The sequence below is a fragment of the Balearica regulorum genome, chromosome 9 (assembly GCF_011004875.1).
Source record: "Balearica regulorum gibbericeps isolate bBalReg1 chromosome 9, bBalReg1.pri, whole genome shotgun sequence".
Taxonomy (NCBI): domain Eukaryota; kingdom Metazoa; phylum Chordata; class Aves; order Gruiformes; family Gruidae; genus Balearica; species Balearica regulorum.
In genome coordinates, this window is record NC_046192.1 from 14,152,776 (window position 1) to 14,174,764 (window position 21,989).

The following is a 21,989-nucleotide window of genomic DNA, read 5'->3' on the forward strand; positions in this document are numbered from 1 at the left end:
TCCTTCACTTTGAAGGATAGCAGGATACAGAACAGGAGGGGAAGAGGTGAGCCTCATCCTAAAGGAAGGATGGCTACTTAGAATTTCCCCTCCACTATTTTTTTTTTTCTAAAGGGAAACCACGTGGTCCAAAAAGCCACAGGGAAAAAGGAAAGCAACAAGGGAGCAGAAGATTGTTCTTACTTCTGTATGGTCTAGATTCCTTGCAAATAACAGGGATTTGTTATGTTGTGGGAAAACTGAGCATCTAGCTGGAGCCCTCCTGCAGAAATCAAGGCCTGAAGCGTGTAGGTATTTGACCTTACCTGATTTTCAAGGGCATTTTTCTTAGCTCCTTTGCAAACTGTGTTATCTCAACTTCAGTGGCAGTATCAGTCTAAAATTCAAAGCATAAAATTCAGATATCTCCTGGACTGCTAGCTTTCTTTTGTATTTTTCTATCAATATTATAATACAATATATGCAGAGACTAACTTTCAGAGGGTTTGGAATTAATCTGTTAAAATTGTTATTGTTTGGAGAGCATGCATTTTTCTAAGAATCACCTACCTCTCGTATCCATAAACTATGCACAGTATGGTGGGTTGGATAACATCAAAGGAAGCAGATCTTTTTCAGTAATATATCGTATTCCGTAAATCAGCTTGAAAGGCATTTTTCAGGTCATTTTGATTTTTATGCTTTCTTCTTCCTGCTGCTTGATGTAAAACTGACAAAGTAAAAGTGACAATAAGCTGCAGAGAGATGCAAGCTTCCTAGTACAGAAGAGTAAACATTTCTCTTAACAGATGGAGTCATTTTCAGTTTTATTATCATTAACAAACTTCAAAACTCTATGCAAGTGGAGGAGCCAACAAGCTAGCAGTATATCCTGAATGTTGCTTTACTGCTATATTTTTACAGATACCTATATATTATCTTTAGAAGATCATGTAAGTTAAGACAGGATCAGCTACACGTATGGGGCACCCTCGAGGGCTGCAGTCCAACAATTTGAGCAGGACTGCAGCAACCGGAATGTGAAGGATAAGACAGACTACTCTCTTTGAGTCACTAAACTGTTATCACTCAAAAGCCAGTATTTTCCACCGCACAGTAACGCTGGACTGCAGTTATTGCCTGCTCTCCAGCACAAACAGCTGCATTTTCTATGTAGAACACAGATGACATTAAGAAAGCAAATATATAGGTTGAAAATTTGGCAGTAATGCAAATAAGGCCACTGCTGAAGTGGAGTGAGGAGATGCTCACCTGATGCCCAAGATGGCAAAGCTGTGCAGCTAAACCTTATTTGCAAGAAAGGACAAGCACCTAAATGTCCACAGGATCAATTCTTCTTTGTCCCAGTCTTTATGAATCTTCCCCATGTAAACCATTCCCGCCCTTTTCACAGCATAGTAGAAGAGAAGGTTGTTATTCTCAGCCCACAATCTATTGCTAATAACGTATATGTTACTCAAAGCAGCATCACACAGTGATGAAATCATGCCTCCACTTAGGAAAATTACTGTAAATATTTCTTCTTTTTTTTTTGCCATTGTCTTTTTTCTGTCTACAATATGCTTATTTTTTTCTACTGTATAAAGACATCTAGCATTTGAAGGTGTTTTACATAAATTATTTTGAGAGGAATACACATTATGAACCATAAGGGCTTTAAACTACAACTGCATTTCCAGACTCATTGAAACTGGCCCAAATTTAGATATTAAAGCTCCTTGTACAATTTTTCCTTTAAAATTTCTCTCTATTATTTTATACACTCAAGTAGCTGGTGGTAAATTATAAACATGGCTAAAACCTGCAGAGTTCCTTTTATAAAGAGTTTAAAAAGCCATTTAAGATTTAAGCCACTGGATTATTAATTTACTTCAGCATTTGTGAGCTATAAAACTGTAACTATAGCATTTTGTTTTCATGCGTAGCTTGTGGACTTCACTCATCATAAAAAGGATATTTTTTTTGTTTTCACAATAACTTTTTACTCCACATCTCTTTTAGTTACAGACTAATTTGTAAGAGCACTTTGTTTGCCTGAAATGGGCAGCAATTTAATTTTCTTTTTGCTTCTTTAATGTATCAGCAGAATCAGTTAGATGCTGCAAATGAGTACGGAATAATAATATCCAAAGAAAATTACAGAAATAAAGAGTAAATAACTCAGTGTTAAAGAAGAATTAATATAATGGGATCACTCAGAAACTATCAGGATCATTAATGAAATTAAAGTATAACCCATACTAATTTAAAAATTCAGTTAAAGGCTACATTTAAAATTACTAAATGTCAGGGGAAAATATTTAAATTATGAAAATAATTATTATAAAGCTCTGACTGGAAAGTCTCCATTTACACAAGCCTAAAGTCACCCATTGAGTTTATATGCATCGATACTCACGCTATATTATTGAGCAGAAAATTATTAAGGGCAATGGCTTAGTTCCATTTACTTTGAAATATAGTTACGATACAAACAAAGATACAAATACAATTCTACTAGATTTCTTGTATTAGCTCCACCTGAATTTTATGATCATTACTTTTAAATTAATTTGATTTTCTGAAATATATACACTTGTACTTAAGAGGTAGATTTACTGACAACATGTAGGGTGGTGACAGCAGCATGAGAGACGAGGCTGAATTGGTGCTGGGTACTTTGAGTTCCTGTCCATCATACACTTACATCCAACCCTCCCCCCCATATATATACACCTACAAAGCATGTGCAAACACGACTATCTCTGATTCACTGATCAAGTTTCCCATGCAAATATCAGCAAAATTTTTGAACATAATGTTTCATAACTAACAAAGATCTTGCAACCATACTCTAAAAGGAGGTTGGCAAATAGTTAAACTCAGAGAAGGAAGCCTGGAAAATCTGCTACTGGTGAGAGACTAAAGCAGCTGAAGAGATGATTAATATATGTCAGCATCACAAGGTGACATCTCAAACCCATGGATGTCTTGACTGATCTTCAATGGAGGAGACTGGATTTTACCCACAGTTTATGGGAGTTTAGGAAGAAAAGTTTGTAGACAGAAGTTATTTGATATGAGTCATTGAATAGCTGAAGCTACAAAAGCTTTCTTCACCTTGAGTCCAGAGGATGCCATGAAGCTGATTGGAGGGCTGGAGCACCTCTCCTATGAGGACAGGCTGAGAGAGTTGGGGTTGTTCAGCCTAGAGAAAAGAAGGCTCCGGAGAGATCTAATTGCAGCTTACCAGTACTGAAAGGGCCTACAGGAAAGCTGGTGAGGGACTGTTTATCAGGGAGTGTAGTGACAGGACAAGGGGGAATGGGTTTAAGCTGAAGGAGGGTTGATTTAGATTAGATGTTAGAAAGAAATTCTTTACTATTAGAGTGGTGAGACACTGGAACAGGTTGCCGAGAGAGGTTGTGGATGCCCCATCCCTGGAAGTGTTTAAGACCAGGTTGGATGAGACTTTGGGCAATGTGGTCTAGTGGAGGGTGTCCCTGCCCATGGCAGGGGGTTGGAACTGGATGGGCTTTGAGGTCCCTGCCAACCCAAACCATTCTGTGATTCTATGAATAACTGGAGGATTGCCTAGCCACTTGGAAGTCTATCAGTCAAGCTTGTGTGTCTTCACTAAGCTCATACAGTTCAACCAAAACCAGTGTATCTAATGGAGAAAGCAGGCAAAATTCTAGGGCATAGTTATGCAGAAAGCCTAAGCAGACTTTTTCAATCCTTTCTTTTAGATAGAGTCCAATTCTGTTAATTAGTTCATACTGTAAGTATCTATTGTGCTTCACTGATACAGCACTGCCAAATTTTAAATCCTGGAAATGCTACTGCAGATCTACTTTCTTCCCTACTGGCCCCATATCCTCCCTATTTACGTTTATGTTATTGCCCTATGTATTTCCTTTTTGCCCCTATTTGCCCTGAGCACAAGAGCAAGAGTGGCAGAACTGACATTGGCAGAAAAGGAGTTGAAAAGACAATACCCTTCAGGGTTTTTTATAAAATCAGTCCAATGATAACAATAAGGTAAACAACCCCTTCATGTATGGTACACCAGTTACAAACAGTATTTACTATCAGTAACAACCTTCTGGCCATCTCCAGAGTCCTTCCACAATTACAGTGAATTGCTAAGACACTAAAAACCAGATGATAAAGTCAGTAAACATGTACAAGTTGAAGTAGTTCATTGACCTCAATGGAATTATTCCAAAGTTAAAACAGCAAAACTACAGTCAGAATACAGATATACATGACAAATTACTGTAAATAATACCTTTCAGATGTCTGGATAGACTCTCTAAAGCCTCTTCAAATATAATCAAATGAATACTCCTGGTCAGTCATAGCACTACTAAAACATACAGTCAGAATGGTCATGGTGTCTCAAATAAAATTAATTTTGTCCAGTTCATGAAAAGAAACATTTTGTGAGAGAAGCAATAGTTGAGAGGAGTTTTGTTTTGGATTTTTTTTGTTGTTTCAGGTGACCTCATGATTTGTTTCCAGATCTGGAACAGTGTGTTCTTTTCCTTTAAAAACAAACTAGAAAAAAATGTGGCTTTAAAACCAAAAACAAATCTGCAGAAAGACTTTGCTGAGTGTATTTCCCCTTTATTCTATTTGAGATGATCAAACAGTAGGTTTTCTTTTAAAGTATTCGTTGGCTCTCTTATAGCCACTCTATTCAATTATATTTAATGTACTTTAAAGCTACATTAAAAATGTGGAACAGAGGAAAGAAAGGAAGAGAAAGGGCATTACCCCACTACAGATCATCTTCTGGTCGAAAAATATTTTGCTGTCTGTGGAAGTGTACAGATTCAATTCTTTGATGACTTTAAAGAAAATAAAAATAGTTATTAACGCAAACATATATATACATATACACACCTCCTGAGAGTAAGCATTAATCTCCCCTGTTAATTTAGTGATATTAGTTACTGAGTTATTTTGTCTGCGCTTTTGTCAGGATGTGATCCTAGCCCAGTTCCTTTAAAGTTTTACAGATGCAACTTCCATTTTGGGCAGTGCAAGCAAAAAGAGAGAAAGGTAAACAATAGCACATATTTTCTCTGCAATATGCAAACTTAGCTAAAAAAAAAAAAAAAACCCACAGCAGAACACCTCACTTGAAGCCGATTTTTTAAAATGTAACTGTGCAAAACGCCAAATGCAAACCCAAGACTGTGAGGTAAATCACATCACCCCCAGTCCCCGACACAATCAGAGAGCAAGCGGAGCAGGAATCAAACAGCAAGTGGTTTCTTTGTTCACAGATCCAAGCTCTTCCTTGCCAGCGCTCAGCTCAAAGCACTCTCACTTTCTGCCTTGCTCTCTTTGCTCTGTCCCAGAGCAATGTTAGCAGTGATTCTGCAGGTAACCCTTTGGTTTTTCATCCTGGTCTCCCACTGCCCATGGCCCAGCTACTCACAGGCGTGCTCCCGTCAGACTGCCCAGCAAAATCCTTCCATACATATAACTAAAGCTTCTCTCTGACCTGCCATATGGCTTGTCTTTTGCATTGCCAGTTCCCAAACAATTCCGTTTTTTTACTCTAAATATGAGTTTCCTGCATTGTCAGACACTGCTTGCTTTGAAATTTCTGTCCTAAACAACGATGCATGAGAAGAATATAACCCCTGGCAGGTGTGTTCAGTAACAGACTGAAAGCAGACCTTAGAACAGAAAAATATGTAAGAGGAACAGAGTTTATGATACCTAATAACAAAACAGATACTGCATTTTAAAATATTTTAAGTCATGTGGGGCTCAGAAAGAATCAAGAGTTAACATTTTCAAAAGCTCCAGGTTCATTTTTAAAATACTATAGGAAGCACATATGATTTTGACCTCGTGAACCAGAAAGGTATGAAGCATGGTTTAGCTTGTTTAAAAGGCAGCAGCGGCAGCGGTGGCAATAGTCGCAGTATTACACGAAACTGCTCTTATAGCCGAGATCCAGGAAGGGTTGGGCATCAGTTCCTGAACTTCTCCTGAACTCTCTGGTTACTTTGTTAATTCCTACCGGAGTTTACTGGTGGACAAAATGAGGGAACCATGCAGCATTGGACCTCACATAGTGCCTTGACTTCACAAAGCTTCCCCTGGACTTGAGTTCAGGGGCTTGTAAAGGTCAAGACAGCATTTTATCCAAAAGAGTTGACCTATAAGTGGTTGACAAGCATAAATACCTGGATAGGAAGCTGTATAATTTCAGAATGGGTAGCGGATAAAATAAGTCACAATAACAGTACTAATGAAGAGAAACAAAACTCAGTCAAAAGATCACAGGTGAACAAGTGTGACCATTTAGCGTGGGTTCACTTCAAACCAAAACTAAATGAATGAGCACACAAGTTATCTGACGCAAAAAGTGCCTGAATAAAAAAGACATAAAGTATAAAACAGCAGCTGCAAAAATTACTTCATGAAAATTAACACTACCATAACGCTAATAGATATATAACACACAGGAGCAATTTCTGCATTTGCAGTAGAGCAATACAGACAAGAACTCTCTTCTCCCTGCTTCAGCAACTTCAAAATAATTACTTATAATAATCCTGTTTACTGAACTTAATGCACGTGCAGTATACAAAATATTGCTCTGTCTCATCATGAAACTGTCTACCATCTTCCTTGTCTGCGTCTCATTCAGCCCAGACTTTCTTCTCTGCCCCAGCCCACAACTACTGCTGCTTTACTACCAGCAAGACTCCAGCACATCCTGACCCCAGGATTTTACTATGGAAATTTTTCTCATTCCTACATGTCTGGCCTTTTCTTGTCTCTCTGAGCTCATCTTTATCATAGTCCCACTGTGACAGTCCCCAATCTACAGGAAGTCCTATTTCTACAACTACATCAACATGTTAGCGATTACTGCCCTGAACCCACACTAGATCTGCCATTTGTGAAGTTTCCCTCAATGTTTCTGTTCTGTCAGCAGCCGTTTCCTCCAACGATTTCAGTGTTCATTTGGCTTTCTGTGCCACTGCCCTCATGCAAGGAACTCCTTGACAGCTTACAAAAAGAGGCTTTTTCTCCACACCACCGTAACTTGCAGACTCTCCTACTGTCTCGTTCCTCTAGGGACTTCCAAACATAGCAGGCCTCTGCCTTCCCTAATTGCCCTGTCATAGAAAAAGAAAAAATAAGCACCTTTCAAACTGCTCATAACGTTACCATCCAAGGGAAGTGGTCAAGTTCCTATTGTCTGAATTGTTTAAAACCAGACAGTACAAAGCATCGCACAGTACACACGGGGAAAACCCAATATTGGCAAGGGATTAAACTTGGCAACCTAAAAGGTGTTTTCTGTCTCCACTTTTTGCGATATCCTGAAGTGCTTTCCTGCACTAAGGTAGAAATTGGCACTTGGAGGTGAACGTTTCTTCCAATGTAAATAATGGCTCCAGGTTACATCGTGTGACTTTACTTCCTTACCTTAAGTATCCATCTGCAAGTGTCAGTTCAATTATCCTTAGTGGTTTTATTCGTTATTGCTCCAGTACCTGGGGAGGATCTACTTTTATTTCCTGCTCTGTTTACTGGAGTGATTCAACAGAGGTCATGGGAGCTCTTCAGCCACCTTGAATCTTCATTCCTTTAAGGAACCAGTCTCTCCAAACTATATGCTAACTGCCACAGTGCTGGTCACCTCTCAAATTCTGCTCTGCCTACTTTACCAAATGCAGATGAATTGGCATGCTTCCGCGAGAGGAGACAGGAGAGCACTGCTGGGGAAGGCGTGGGTAGCATGCACATTTGTGAACCACATGGGAATGCAGATGCCTAGTGAAGCACAGAGGAGGAGAATGAGTGGAGAAGTCAGGACCCAAAACCAAGCAGTACCTTTTTCCCCACGGAGGACGAGTGCAGGAAGAATGCCTCCAGGGTCTCTTGGCTCCACAGTCCCTCCATGACCAGAAGGGCGCTTTCTTCACATGCGTAAACCTTCAGGGTTTAGCCGAAGTGCTCGCCCTGTGACCAGAAACAGGTTAGACTTGAACCCTAACACCTACAATTAGTCCTCACAGCCTTCATTTTATTGTTTTAAACCCTACTATTTACACTAATAAATATCTGACTCAACCACTTTCCAGGCTCCTCTGTTCATTTATGCACATACCAGTTTTAATTTTTTCTCTCAGGTAGTTGAAGAGTTTCAGATGCTGAAAAAACCCCCAGACAAACCAAAAAGCCAGTGAACATGCCAAGGGGAGAGCAAGGCTAATATCTTGAGCCTTTACACATCATCTGAGGCTCTGTGTAAATTGTGAGGCCTCTTTCTTGTTTTACTGCACACTGTTGGAATAGTTGGAGCAGGAATCTTGTAATGTCAGCCGAGAGGACCCACGCACAGTCACCGAAGCCCCAGGAAGAAAAGAATTAACAGCCTTCAAAAATGGAAAAGTTTTAAAAAGAGATATTTAAAAGGTTTGACTTGCAGCCAAGTGTTAAACAGTAAATACAAGTTTTAAGTGTCTTAACGATTGAGATGAAGTATCATAATTCAGCAGCATGGAATGGGACCTCTTACTGGGAGAGGCTAAAGAAGAAAACTGAACCAGTACAAAAGGAACCCCCTCTAGGGAAGATCTCACACATTTGGGCCTGAAGTCTAGTTAGAGTAGGCCAAAACCTGATACTTTTATCTCCAACCTTTGACCCTGACATCTGGAAACTTAGTTTGAGTCAAACAGAAGGAAGTTTTCTTTTCTATTTCAAATACTTTATAGAAGAAAAACTTCAAGTATCTACAGTCAAGTCTGTTAGTACAAACTACTTTTATTTGTGCACTTGTAGTGAACTCTAAAATATGGAACATTTGTGCAGGAAATGCATGCGTCAGAACTTTTGGGAAAAGAGAGTAACTTGGTGAGACTGGCACATTGTTCGATGCTTGTATGGGATCCAGATAACAGCCCAGATAAACATCTCCAAGGGGGTGCTGAAGAGTATAAAAGGTCCAGTTCCTTTGATGTTCTTAGATGTTCTCATTTAATAGCTATCAGCCCTGGTGCCAGAAATAACAACATGTTTAAACATTCTGTATCAAAACACAAATTAAATTCATTTAGCGTAACCTGTGTTTCCAAAGTTCATTTTCATCTTTAGCTGGAACACTAAGTGTGATGTAACTCATGTTCTTCCTGGCAGTTATTTTCATTATTATGTTTATTACTCATTTAAGAGACTTCCTTTTTTTTTTTTTTTTTTTTGAGCAGAGGGATTAATGAATTTAGACTGCACATTATAACATCAAAAGCTTTGGTTTCAAATAAGCCCATCTGAGCTACAGGAGATTTTCTCCCCTTATATGAAGCTAAACAGCAACTTCAAAAAACATATCTCAGTTATAGTATTATTTTCTAGTTGACTGAAGTCATGGGTTTTATGTCAACCTGTTATATTTGCATATAATAAATGACTACTTATTTGTATTGTCCAAGCGACTCCTTTAACCCGCAATCTGTTTAGAAGTCAGATGCTTTCCACAGATACCAGGTCTCTTCTCAGAAGGATTTCTGATCATGTGAAAGAACAAAAATAATAATAAAGGGACCTCTTGTTCAGGATTCAAACACTTGTCTGAGATCAGTTCATCAGTGGGAGGGAAGACACAAGCTAGCATTTTAACATCATGTTGCTCAGGTCATTATTAAAATATTATAGCAAGCAATAAGGATAAGATAGGAAACAAAAAGCATAACATTTAGCAAAAATATTTTGAATCTGATATGTTCCTTTTGATCACTAAGCCTTCTGTTTACAAGTGAAATTTTTTTTTCATCTACTATTGATTAATGGGAAACATGCAAATTCTCATTGGAGATGCATACAGAGGTCTCGGAAATCAGCCTGACTTTATAACTGAAAGCAGAATTCTGCAGAATTTTCTGTTTAATAGAGCTCTCTAGGATATATAAAGTCCCTCACCAGTTATTTCACTAGAAATATTAGAATATTGCTTAGCATACTAGCCAAAATATCTAATTACTCCAAGCAAAATATTTTACTGGTTATTTTCAGTGAATCTAGACAGCTTTACAGTGCTGCTTTTGAGGGAGTGGAATGTCCGAGTTAAAGGTCCTGCCTCTGCATTTCCCCATGCAGGCAGAACACTTCTCACATTAGTGGAAGTTACAGGCCTCAGCTAAGGAAATTATTTCAAAAGCTTCACCTTTTATTGTCCTGAGAATTTTATTGTGTTTGAAGGAATTCTGTCAGTAGGAAACATCTACATACACCTGCCATCAAAACCAAAGAACCATCTCTGAAACTGTTCGAGATTCACTTCTATAGCTCAAAGTTGCTGTGGATAATCACTCTGAAAGACCAAATTTTTTGGAAAAAGATCAACAAATTCCTTTTTGGAAGCAGGTATCTGCATAATTGTCTCCAGTCTAGAAAACAGGCACGCTTTTGCAGGAGATGTAAGCAAACAGAAAATTGCTCTGTCATTCCGAACTACGAGAACGGAGGAGTTCTACTTCATGTTGTTTTACACAAGACTGTAAAACATATTTGCAGTTGCTGAGATTTTCATCCTGCCTATCAAAATCAGTTCAGAAATTCCTATCTCACCTCCCATACTAGAACAACTAATAGCACTGTATGAAACATCCCTCGTGCCTGCCTTCCTCGTCTCAACACCCTCCTGCGATACCTCTCTTCACATGCAGTTTGCAGTTGTCTACTAGCCTCTTACAGCTCTGTTTTTCCTAAAGATGGCCTAAGAGAAGAAAGCACACAGCCACTGTTATCCCCTGCACGTTGGCAATGCAACCAGACCACGCCAGTTAATACTTACAGTACTGCAGAGTGAAAAAAAAATATCTTAGCTTTGGGCCACTTCACCTCAGGTAGCAGACTGCTTCTCCCCTTATCTTACCTTCTGGTTCTCAGAAAAGGCCATCCTGTTGAGACTGTCATCCACGTGAGTGCAGCTGACTGCTCTACAGCTGGCAAGCCTGTTTCCATAGCTCTGGCTGACGTGGCATTTGGCTCTTCATTCTTAGGTAACTCAGGCTCTAAGAGGAAGGACATGCTATTCAGCTTAAAGGTTTTGGTTTCATAAGATAGCATTCGCATTTGCTTTGTTGAAACCCAGAGCTGTGGCATATGATCATTTCCAGGTTTACAGCTAGGAACTAGTAGGTACTCATAGTTCCCAGATCCATTACCAAACTTTATGATTATTTCTTTTTAAGTTTTACATTATCATGCTCCGAGCACACAGTGCACTAGAAGATAAAAGGTCAGGTGGCCTTTTAGTCAGTAATCCAGCTCTCAGCTCTGTTACAACTCAGCTGGAGAAGTATTGACCTGTTTTATTGTACATATAAGTGCTGGGAGGAGAAGGAAAAGTTGATACAAAAATTAAGGCAAACAAGGAAAAAACCCACAGAAATAATTTGATGTACTCATCTGTATTTTAGTATGCAGGAAAACTAGGTAAAATTATATAGATGGCAGAGATCTAATTTTCTCTTTTCTTCAGAGCTCCAAAACCAAATAAATAGCAGGAGTGCTGAGCCAGATGGGTTTTTCCATTTCCTAAATTTTTTTATGTCTTAACTCTACAGTACAGCGAGGGGCATATTCTCCTTTTGAAGCCCAGACCTAGCATTAACATTTATGCGAGTTATGCACACATCAAAAGAAAAACCTACTTTAAGCAATTTATAAATCTGAATAATATTTCTCTGACCAGTGCAATTATAGGATTATCTATAGGAAAGTGGCAAAATTTCTCATGTTATTTCTGCTGCTGAATACCTGTACAGAGGAAAAAAGGGAGACAGAATAAGAGAGAGATGGAGTAGAAGGGGGGGCAGGAAGGGGGACAGGGAAAGAGAGAGAGAGGGAGAGAAACACCCCTCCGCATGTGAAAACTTTAAACCAGTTTCTATTCTTCTTGGTATGTTTTCCTTAGCATCTGGGGGACCAAAAGCATATTTGTTTATATTTAGAACTGTTTGTATAAGTATTTTCCTTCCTGACAAGATCTTTTCATTGCTTTTTGTCTACTTAAGGAATGTGTACGTGGCACAAGTTCAAGATGTTTAAATCCTCTGTACATAATGCCATGAAGTACTTGTACTCCCATTTTTTCAGTGCCTTCTGATCCTACAAATTAATGTATGTTACCATCATTATTTTGTGATTAAAACCCCTTGATCTTTCATACATGCAAAAAAGGATTCCTTGGTCATACATTCCCATTAGAGAGAGAGCTGATTAAAGGAGTCCCTTACTGAGTTCCATTCTATTCCTTTCCAGTTTAATCTCTTAGAGAAATAACTTCACTTCCTTTTTCTTGCTTCTTCCCTTGACTATTTTTAATAGATTTTGCCCATACCTATTCTCTTTTATCTAACATGTAAATTTAAATTCAGCAAAAAAGTAAACTTAAGCTCTTTCTTTAGAGAAGTAAGGTGGTTTTATGACCATTTAACAACTTTCTCTATAAAGTTATCGTAAATTCGCTCTGGGCCATAGGGCCAAAAATCCCTGCTGAGAAGAATCTCTTGGATCCCAGCCTTGGATTCAGTGGAAGGTCAGTGAATCAGAGATGTTTCCAAAAAAAACATTCTGGGCTCCACAAATAGACACCTTCCAATGATACCATGTTTCTTTGGCAAATGCCCTGTCCTTGCTGCTAATCAAGACAAATCTTGCAAATCTGACACCATGGTTACATGAGAGTTTTCAGCTTATGCTGCAAAGGACTTTAGTGGTCTTCTCTGTCTGTAAACTGCACATCTCAATAGCCCACACACATCAGGGACACTACCGCCAGCTGGTATTAGATCTTTATGTATTGGCAGTACTAAACCCTACAATTGCCCACTCCATTTCTCATTATATTGTTTACTCCCTCCAGAGGGCTTTATTTCATGAGTTGTAAATTAACCCCAGCAAAGCACTGGGCTTGCTGTGGCTGGATTGATCTGGAGCACTGCTCCTATGAGGACAGGCTGAGAGACTTGTGGTCAGCCTGGAGAAGAGAAGGCTCTGGGGAGACCTTACAGCAGCCTTCCAGTACCTAAAGGGGCCTACAAGAAGGCTGGAGAGGGACTGTTTACAAGGGCATGGAGTGAGAGGACAAGGGGGAATGGCTTTAAGCTGAAGGAGGGTAGATTTAGATAAGATACTATGAAGAAATTCTTTACTATGAGGGTGCTGAGGCACTGGAACAGGTTGCCCAGGGAGGTTGTGGATGCCCCATCCCTGGATGTGTTCAAGGCCAGGTTGGATGGGGCTTTGGGCTACCTGGCCTAGTAGAGGATGTTCCTGCCCATGGCAGGGGGTTGGAACAAGATGATCTTTAAGGTCCCTTCCAACCCAAACCTTTCTGTGATTCTTATTTACAGCTCTCAGGTACCTCTACGTTCTCCTGGCATCTACAAGGTGGACCCAAATTTAGGCTGCTGACTCAGGCAAGAGATCTTTCCTATAACATGGCTTATCTGTCACTACCTGTTTTGAGAGAGAAGAGACCTGAGGCATGGTCATGTGAACAGTTTGGTACTCGAGACGTTTTCTATACCTGCTTCTGGTCATGAAATACTATTCTTCCACCAAGCAGAAACATGAGGCTGGCCAAGTAAACTTCCTCCAAAGTACAGCACATGGGGTGTTTCCTCAAAATGACTGATGTTCATGTGAGGTTTGCAGCTCTCTTAAGAAATAGTGACAAAATATTAATCAGGCTGTCAGACAGAGAACAAGAGCAGTGAGATATACAGGGATATATTTGCACTATGAAATCACCATGCAAAAATATAAGGAATTCCTTGTCAAAACTTTGCAAAGCCAAGATAAGGAGTTAGTATATACAAGGCAATTAATAAAAAAATCACAGAAGTAGTAGTTGGCATATTAGTTGCTATTTGGGTGCTAGTGATCAGATCCTATGAAATAAAAAAGAATTTTACATGTAAGCTAAAACATTTATTACAGGTGCTTAATCATGAAATCCGCTTAATCGGGACATTTCCCAGGGAACCAAATTAAGCCTAATGATACTTAATGGCAAGGACTGCTGCTTAATTGGGGTGGTAATTCCAGTTAATTGGGATTCCTGCAGGTGAGTAAATGGTACTCAAATAGAGATACTGTATCTGGCCTTCATGATGTTCTGATACTGGTGGTGCTTTGTCTTCCCTAAAACAGCCTCTCCTGCTACTGGATCGGCAAAGCAAAATTACTTCTGTGCTCCCATTTTGGTCCTTTCAAACATTGCTTAAAGTTACAATCACTCCCTCTGGGCTGGCAGTACAAGATGACTTCTTTGAAGTCTAGCGAATCTGGATTTATGGATTTATTTGCATTTCACCAGGATTTTAGAAAGATCACACTCAACCTCTTGCCTAACCAAAGAGAAGCTTTTTAATAAGCCTTTGGACTTCATGGAGATGCCACAAAGATGTTTGAAAATTGTTGGTAGCAATTTCAACTGCAAAGTAGCACGTCCTAATTAGAAAGGTTTCTGCACTGGCTTGTACAGAGCAATATTTGTGAGAACAAATATTTTACTACCAAAAACCCCCTACTATAAACCCTTTTTTCAATACTACGAAAGGGAAAGACCTACACTCACATGGCACACTTAGTATTGCTCAAGGTTTTATTTTAGTCCATCACACACATACAGACGCATACTAAAATATTTGGATTTTTTTTATCATTATTAAAATATGCTTAAATATTATTCAAGCTTTAACATAGCATCAGAGACCCATTAGATAAAAACTGCTAATGGCAGTCAGCTTATTAGAAAGATATGTTTTCATCATTGCTTCTTGAGGTCCTTGCTGTTCTCAGGAGGATGTGGTACACAGCACTCTGCTTAGTTGGAAGACAGGCAAGTTGCCAGATCTTGGGAGGGAGAGCTGTAGCTGCAGCGCCTGCAGCTACCTGGGGAGAGCTGCTGCTCTCTGTAGGTTTCTAAAAGCACAGCAGAGTGGCCTGACTCGAGCTGCTGCCTCTCAGAAATCCAAGATATGTCCCTCAGCTGCTAGGCTGTCTTGGGAATTTTTGGGAGAGAGGGAATCTTGGTTGCTGCAGCCCCTGCAAAACTTTGGCTGGCATCAAGCCCTTACCCGCCAGCGCGCAGGCTGGGCTGGCTGCTCACCCCTGCGCAGCCCAGGGCTGCTGGCTGCAAAGAGAGGATCCCACCAGACAGCTGAGAGGCGGCTGCAAGATTCAGGCTGCTGGACAACAGCATCCCCAGGTGAGTTCAGATCTAATTGGAGCCAGGAGATCCCCAGACAACAGACCTTACCTTCCTGAGTGGCACATCCAGCCACCTCCCTTTGTGAGCTTCAGGGGGGCTGCTGCAACCCAAGCAGTGCCGACATGCAAGAAGACAAGCTATTACCACGAGCTGGGACCCCCGCAGCCCCCATTTCTCACTGAAATCAGGATGGTGCCTCTGCAAGAAACAGCTGCTCCTGACTTCTGGCTCTTGCTGAGATCAAAACCATACCTGATGTTTCCCCCTTCCCACTTCAAGCAGCGGTTCCTCGTCTCAAAACGTTTCACGACAGAAATGTTCTGAACAAAAAAGGAAACATTCTGAAAATACTTGGGGGTGCTGATTTTTCTATGGCACAGCGTGCCTGGCTGCCAGGAATAGTGTGTTTCACTGCTCCAGGAGGAGAATGCCAGCAGTAGCTCTAGTTAGTACAGCTAGAGACTAGTACCTCTGCGCACACTTCTCTGAGCCTCTGTCGGCGTACACTTTTAGTTCCAAAGCAACCTGCAATATGTGATTTTGATTCAGCTTTACAGCGGAGAGCTCCAGAGTGAGAAATCAGACTCAGAGAGTAAAATATTAGCCAGTAAAAGCACCAAAGTCAGATTTTAGGCATGATGGGTTTTGTGTTCTCAGGCATTTATAAGCTGCAGACACATTTGAAGTATCAACAACCAGCACTTGCAAAAGGAAATTGAGAACAATAACTTCAGAATGAAAACAGTTTGATCTTTGTTGTGGAGCTGTTTAAGATAAGTGCCATAGTTAAAATGCAATGAAATTCTCAGGTGAAGTATTACATAAGGTTTCACTTAAATTTTTCTCCCTCACACCACTTTAATTTTACCACAGATAAACTGAAATAACTGACAATTAAATGAATGGGCCAAAATTATCAAGAATGTCTGTTGATCCACTGCTAACAAGTCTTTCTTCAGTATAGTACATGAAATCTGTGCTGTAATGATTAACCTGGTTTTTAGTTTCTTACTCACCACGTGTATCGTATCAGATGAGTAAGAGCGTGGCTACAAAATAGCGTATGTACTTGGAGAAACCTAAGTGGGAGCTATTTTTCATGCTGATCTTACACTTGAAGTTACAGATTCTTCACAAAGCTTATCATAAAATATTCACGGAACTAGAAGAATATCAGTATTACTAAATTATTCACAGTCAAATGTTAACTCAAAAGTAGCAGCTTTTTCTCTTCTTCAGAGCACCCATGTACAGAAAATCACTCACCTTGTAAAGCAAAGACCCATCCTACATGTGGGACTACCTTTGATGCAGCGTTTGACCGACAATATCACCCTACCTTTCCTTTATACTGGAGGCAATCAGAGGTTTGCAGTCAGGTACGTCCTTGGAGGAAGAATAGCAGCAGTAGAGAAAACATCATTAAATGACTAAACAGTGGGAACATAACTATTTTTCCATTTGAAATTCAGTTCAAAATTTTTAACTGTTTTCTACTGTTTCACATATGCTGCCAGTTCCAAAACAAAGAAAGGTGTTCAGGATTACTTGTCCTCAAGAAATGCTACTCTAGTGACAAGAACTCGCACAGACCGCCAGAACCCACCAGGAATTAGCTGAGGGACTTTAATGGACTCTATAGTAATTTTCACTGTGAAAGGGGAAGAAATGGAATGAGTTTAAATAAGTAAAATATAAATTAATAATCATCGTCATCATGAAAAAAGTTGAAATGATAGAAAAAAATTTTGGTGAGAGAAGATTAATGAGGACACAAAAGGAAAAAGGAGAAAAAAGAAAGTAAACAATGATTAGAAAAGTCAAGATTGTTAGTGTTAGAAATTAGTTATTGCAATGAAATACAAGGGCTCAAAAATGATTGAGTCAGCAGGTGATCAAAAACATAAATGAATATTAAAATAATGAAGGACAATAAGTCAAGGTGAACTAACTGAAAATCAAGCCAGAATGAGTTTAAGGAATTAGTAATGAACAAAAAGGGACAGCTCCTCAGCAGGTATAAATCCACCAGAGCTATGCTGATTTAGACCAGCTAAAGAGGTGCCTATGTGCCGTCAGTAAACACAGGAAAAACAACCTTTCAACTCCTGGATCCTAACTGGAAGCAAGAAAAGGCGGCGGTCACCAAGATGAATTTCTGCCAGGAGGATAGCAGGCGAAAACTTTTCAGACAAATAATTTATTCACCCAGAAATGCAGTTAGAGGTCTGATGTAGCTATCTACAAGCTCGGACCTACTCACCAGGCAGCACTGGTCAAAGAAATCAAATCCAGAACACACACAATTCTGAAACATTTTGTTTCAATGTTTTTAAAAGCATTATTAGAGTTTTTCGTACAAAGTATTTTAAACTGACAAAAATTAATAACCGAAAAGATGTTAAAAATCCATTTCGGGTTGGAAAAATGTTTCACTTGACCTAAAATAATTTGGGGTGATTCATTTTGTTCAGAAAATTGAAAATCCATTCTTCTCACTGCTATATAACTCAGACCATTTATGGAGACTCTGATATTCACTCTAATCTCAGAAGCATCTAAAATACAATAAAAAACTATGTATTTCCAGCATGTACAAATGATTACCCTTTAAAGAATGCAATATTCATAAACAGAAAACCCTACTCCAAATTCCACTGAGAATAAAAAGATCTGTATTTACGTTTAGGAACATAATTTCTTAAATGAATGAAATATTCTATGATATGAACCATGAATAAACTTAATATGAGATACCTGTGTGTATGTAGATATGAGATACTTAGCAATGCAGGCAAAATAATTCCTGAAGAATATTTTGCAAAATATAAAGCACAAAATTGACACATTAGTTATAAATGGCCCCTGTTTGAACGTATTACTCACACCATAGCATATAATAATTCAGTTAAGGACTATCTTCTCTAATTGGCAACATTAGCAGAGTAGCACACTTAATTTCATTTAAAGGCTTCACAGAGGAAAGTATGGGAATTAAACCTGGCCATGACTTTCCATATCTGCTTACCTAAACACCAGCCTCTCCAAAACACAGGGCAAGCATAAGTTCCTAAACTGTTGTTCCTTACGGTTCTGAGCATAAAGCCGAGCACAAAACACATCTGGTCATAGAAAGGAGCTTTATACTGTACAGAAATGGCATGAGAAGAAAAGTATGGTATCCTGGGAGGAAGAGGGCTAGTACCTTGAGACCCTCTGTGCTCAGCAGAGAAAGTGAGACAAGTGTATCTTCTGTGCAATACACACACGGGGAAACCACAGCGTTTCTTTCCCTTAAGCCTCTGGGTACGCATCATGAGCAATGCCGTTGAAATCAATAGCTGTAGAGCCATATGAAACCTGGTGTGACCAAATACAGAATTTGCTGTCAGTCCCTGACAGCAAGAATCAACCTCTCTCTCTCTCACATTAATGAAGTTCTCGGCTACCACCTGATACATTCATACTTAATTTTGCCATCTCCTTGGTAAGTGTGCCAGGATGTTTTAACAGACACTGCAATATCTACAGCTCAAACTTTGCCTTGACACTGTCACAGCTCAAAGAAAAAAGCATCCCAACAGAGAAACTAAAGAGGGGAATCAGCAAACTTAGACTCTCTTCTCACCGCTGACTTTACTATGTGTTCCTGTATTTGCAACACTGATACATCAAGTTTTGTTTTACAAAAGAAAATTCATTAAATGCGTATAAAGAGTTCTGGGTTTCTCAGAGGGAAATCGTTACCAACATTCAATATTATTAGAAATAGCATGTAGAATAAGCTAAAGCAATCTATCTCAATTTAAGTCAATATAAACATTTTTGTATCATCTCCCCAGCATAATCTTCCTGCTAACTGCTGGTAAATGGCTGCTTTCTAAGACTGGTTTAAAAAATTGTTTGCACAATCAAAACTGCATCATGTGCATTTTAAACAAGAGTAAAGCCAGAAGCTAACTCTAATTCCACCCTCCCCTGCCTCACCCAGTGAAGTCCACAGTAATGTACATTTTCAATTACTCTCCATTCAAAATTCAACAATTCAACAAACTGTCATATTAGCAACAATTGTGGCTTGTTGGCAAAACCTAAGACTATTATTACACAGAAACTGTCAGCACAAAAATAGCGTCATTTCTCATTGAAAGAAATGTTCTTGTACAGCTCCATCCAACAGCAATGGATGGCACAATTTAGGCTATATGGTTTCTAAGCAAAGCAGGGTCATTTAAATATCATTTTCAAGCAATCACTAGCTCTGCCTCAGAAAATATAGTAGCATCCAACATCTAATTATTGTCCTGAAACATTCTACATACTGTATCTCAGAACAACATGAAAACAAACTTCTATTTGTCTCTTCAAACATTGAATAGTTTAACGTTACGATAAATCAGACTGAACTAGAATTAATAACTATCAGGTGCAGAATATTATTATACCAATTCATAAAGCACAATTCACATTTTCTAGTATGATGAATTATCTTGCTAATGAGGGCTGAAATATAATAGAGCAGCTAATAGACAGACTCTTAACTCATGTAATGTAAGTTACTCCATACTCAGTTACTTAGTTTAATCAGGTAAAGCATTATTGTATTACATTTTCAAGTTCCTTGGGGAGATAACGTCTCTTTTGATGGAAAGCAAGGTTACTTGGGAATAACAGGTCATCTTCATCAACTGAGGATGTCACCTAAATTATCTCACGATTTCTACAGGTTTCGGAACATACCAAGCAATTACTAACCGCTAGCTGATGGGTGATAACTTGCAGCCTCACTCCCTACACAATCACTGCATCTAACCCCACAGTAAATAGAATATAATGTGAGATAATTTATATCTTAAAAAGCAGAGGAGTAAGTTGTCTCAGATATATGCTCTATCCATACGGACAGTAACCACAGAAGACCCGATTCCCCACTTCTTGTTTACGTGGCCGTACTGTGGGTCTCCCCACTGTATTTAAAATGGGAACAATACAGGGGAAAGATTGGCCAGAATCTCATAAAGATACATTCCCGGTCTTTTTGCCTCAGGAAAGGCAAAAAACACCATCCTGGGAATGGGAAAAAATACCACATATGATCAAAACAAGAAGTTCTACTTCAGAACTGTGTGAAATGTTTGCAACAGAACATGATGAAACTATTTAATAGATGATTGACTTCGTGTGATGTTATAAATTTGCACATGGAAGGACTACTAGAGTTAATGAAACTCAACTGAATAATAGCCAGGGTGCACTTTTATGCATGTCACAGCACAGCTCAGTTCCTAAATCTGAGAGGCTGGATTATATTTTTTAATTTTCTTGAACCCCAAGCTCAAAGCTATACTGCTGTCCAGTGAAAGACACTTAGGGAAATGTTTGCAACAACCCCAACAAATGAAAGCCACAGCGCTCTGCACAGCTCTTTTCTGCTAATGTAGTCCTGGTCACATCTGGTGCTCCTTTTATCCTAAAACAAAGATAAATTCATATGCGAGAACAAAGAGATATGCATGTCATTTGGTGTTATTTTACAAAAGAAGAAAAAAAAAAAAAACCTTTCTGGTTTTCCCATGTCAGCAATCAGAGCTCTAAATCCATGAAAAGAGATTTGCATTCATTATTTAACCACAAGGCAAGACAACATTTTTAGAAAGCATCCAAGATTGACTAAACTTCCCCTTGGGTCTCCTTTCAGACATATCTTCTGCAACCCCTCACACTACAAACATTCCACTAGAAAAATGCATCTGCCAGGTTTTAAGATCTCTGCAATGCACCTTATTAGCATATTATTTTCCTAGCCCACCCCCAATCAATAATACTTACCTTTCTCTTACAGCATTTGATAGTTCTTAATCCATCCTACAGTATCTCACTCAGCCTGCAGCTCCGGATGTGTCCCGATTTTAGAGCTTGTCATCCCCGAACATACCTCAGATAATTGTTTGATTCTCTTCCTAAATCCACCAGCAATTTTGGAAACTTGCATTACAAATAAAATGATGAATTTCTTTAGCTTCAAAACTGCTGTTATTAATTATTACCATGGAAAATGTTATTTAGTGACTTAGGGCCTGATCCTGTTCCCACTGAACTCAATTGCAGGACTCCCATTGCCTTCAGAGGAAGTAGGATCACGTTTTAACTTCCAAAGGCTTAAATACATCATTAGTAGAGTTTGAATGGACTTTACAATATGATTTTACTTAACTCGAACATCCTGTAAGAGATCAGCACATTCAAATGCTGAACTCTGACGCTGAGAAACTGAACACTGGGAGAAAGCTGGAGGTTATTTTACTTCTGCATTCCGTGATGTGCGTCAGTGATTGCAACGGCTGCAGCGAGTGCTAGAAATAAACTGCTGCAGGTAACTCCTGGTGCACGGTCTGGTGCTGGGCAGATTTTCTCATAAACACAGCAGGACAACCTGAGTAATCTAAGAATGCGGAAGGAAATGGAGTGGTGGGGTAAATATTTTTGGCACTATGTGGGTCAGGAGCAAGACTCTAAATCCCTTCTCAAACTTTTGTTTGTTCTGCAGAAACCACCATAAGCAAACCACTACAATAAAAATGGCATTATTCCCCCCACCAAATAAAGAGAAAAAAGCCTCATATACCAATATTTAGGGCCTATTATAACTGACCTTTGCAGCATGAAGATTTAAGTCCCATTCTGGGAAATCATTACTCACATGCTTGATCACCTGTGTACACCTCTGTGCCCCACTGACTTCAAC

At 39.2% G+C, this 21,989-nt stretch overlaps 1 long non-coding RNA gene across 2 annotated transcripts in view; it reads right to left on the minus strand.

The window, feature by feature from the left end:
- Nucleotides 1–200: 200 nt before the first annotated feature.
- LOC142602997 (uncharacterized) overlaps nt 201–21,989 on the minus strand; it is a 32,899-nt gene continuing 11,110 nt past the window's right edge. The window contains exons 2-6 of one of the 2 annotated variants that reach the window (XR_012836868.1): nt 7,852–7,980; nt 4,759–4,832; nt 1,252–1,383; nt 550–709; nt 201–376 (exon numbers count right to left, since the gene is read on the minus strand). This is a non-coding gene — a long non-coding RNA (uncharacterized LOC142602997). The remainder of the gene's footprint in view (nt 377–549; nt 710–1,251; nt 1,384–4,758; nt 4,833–7,851; nt 7,981–21,989) is intronic. The other variant, XR_012836869.1, reaches the window with a different exon arrangement.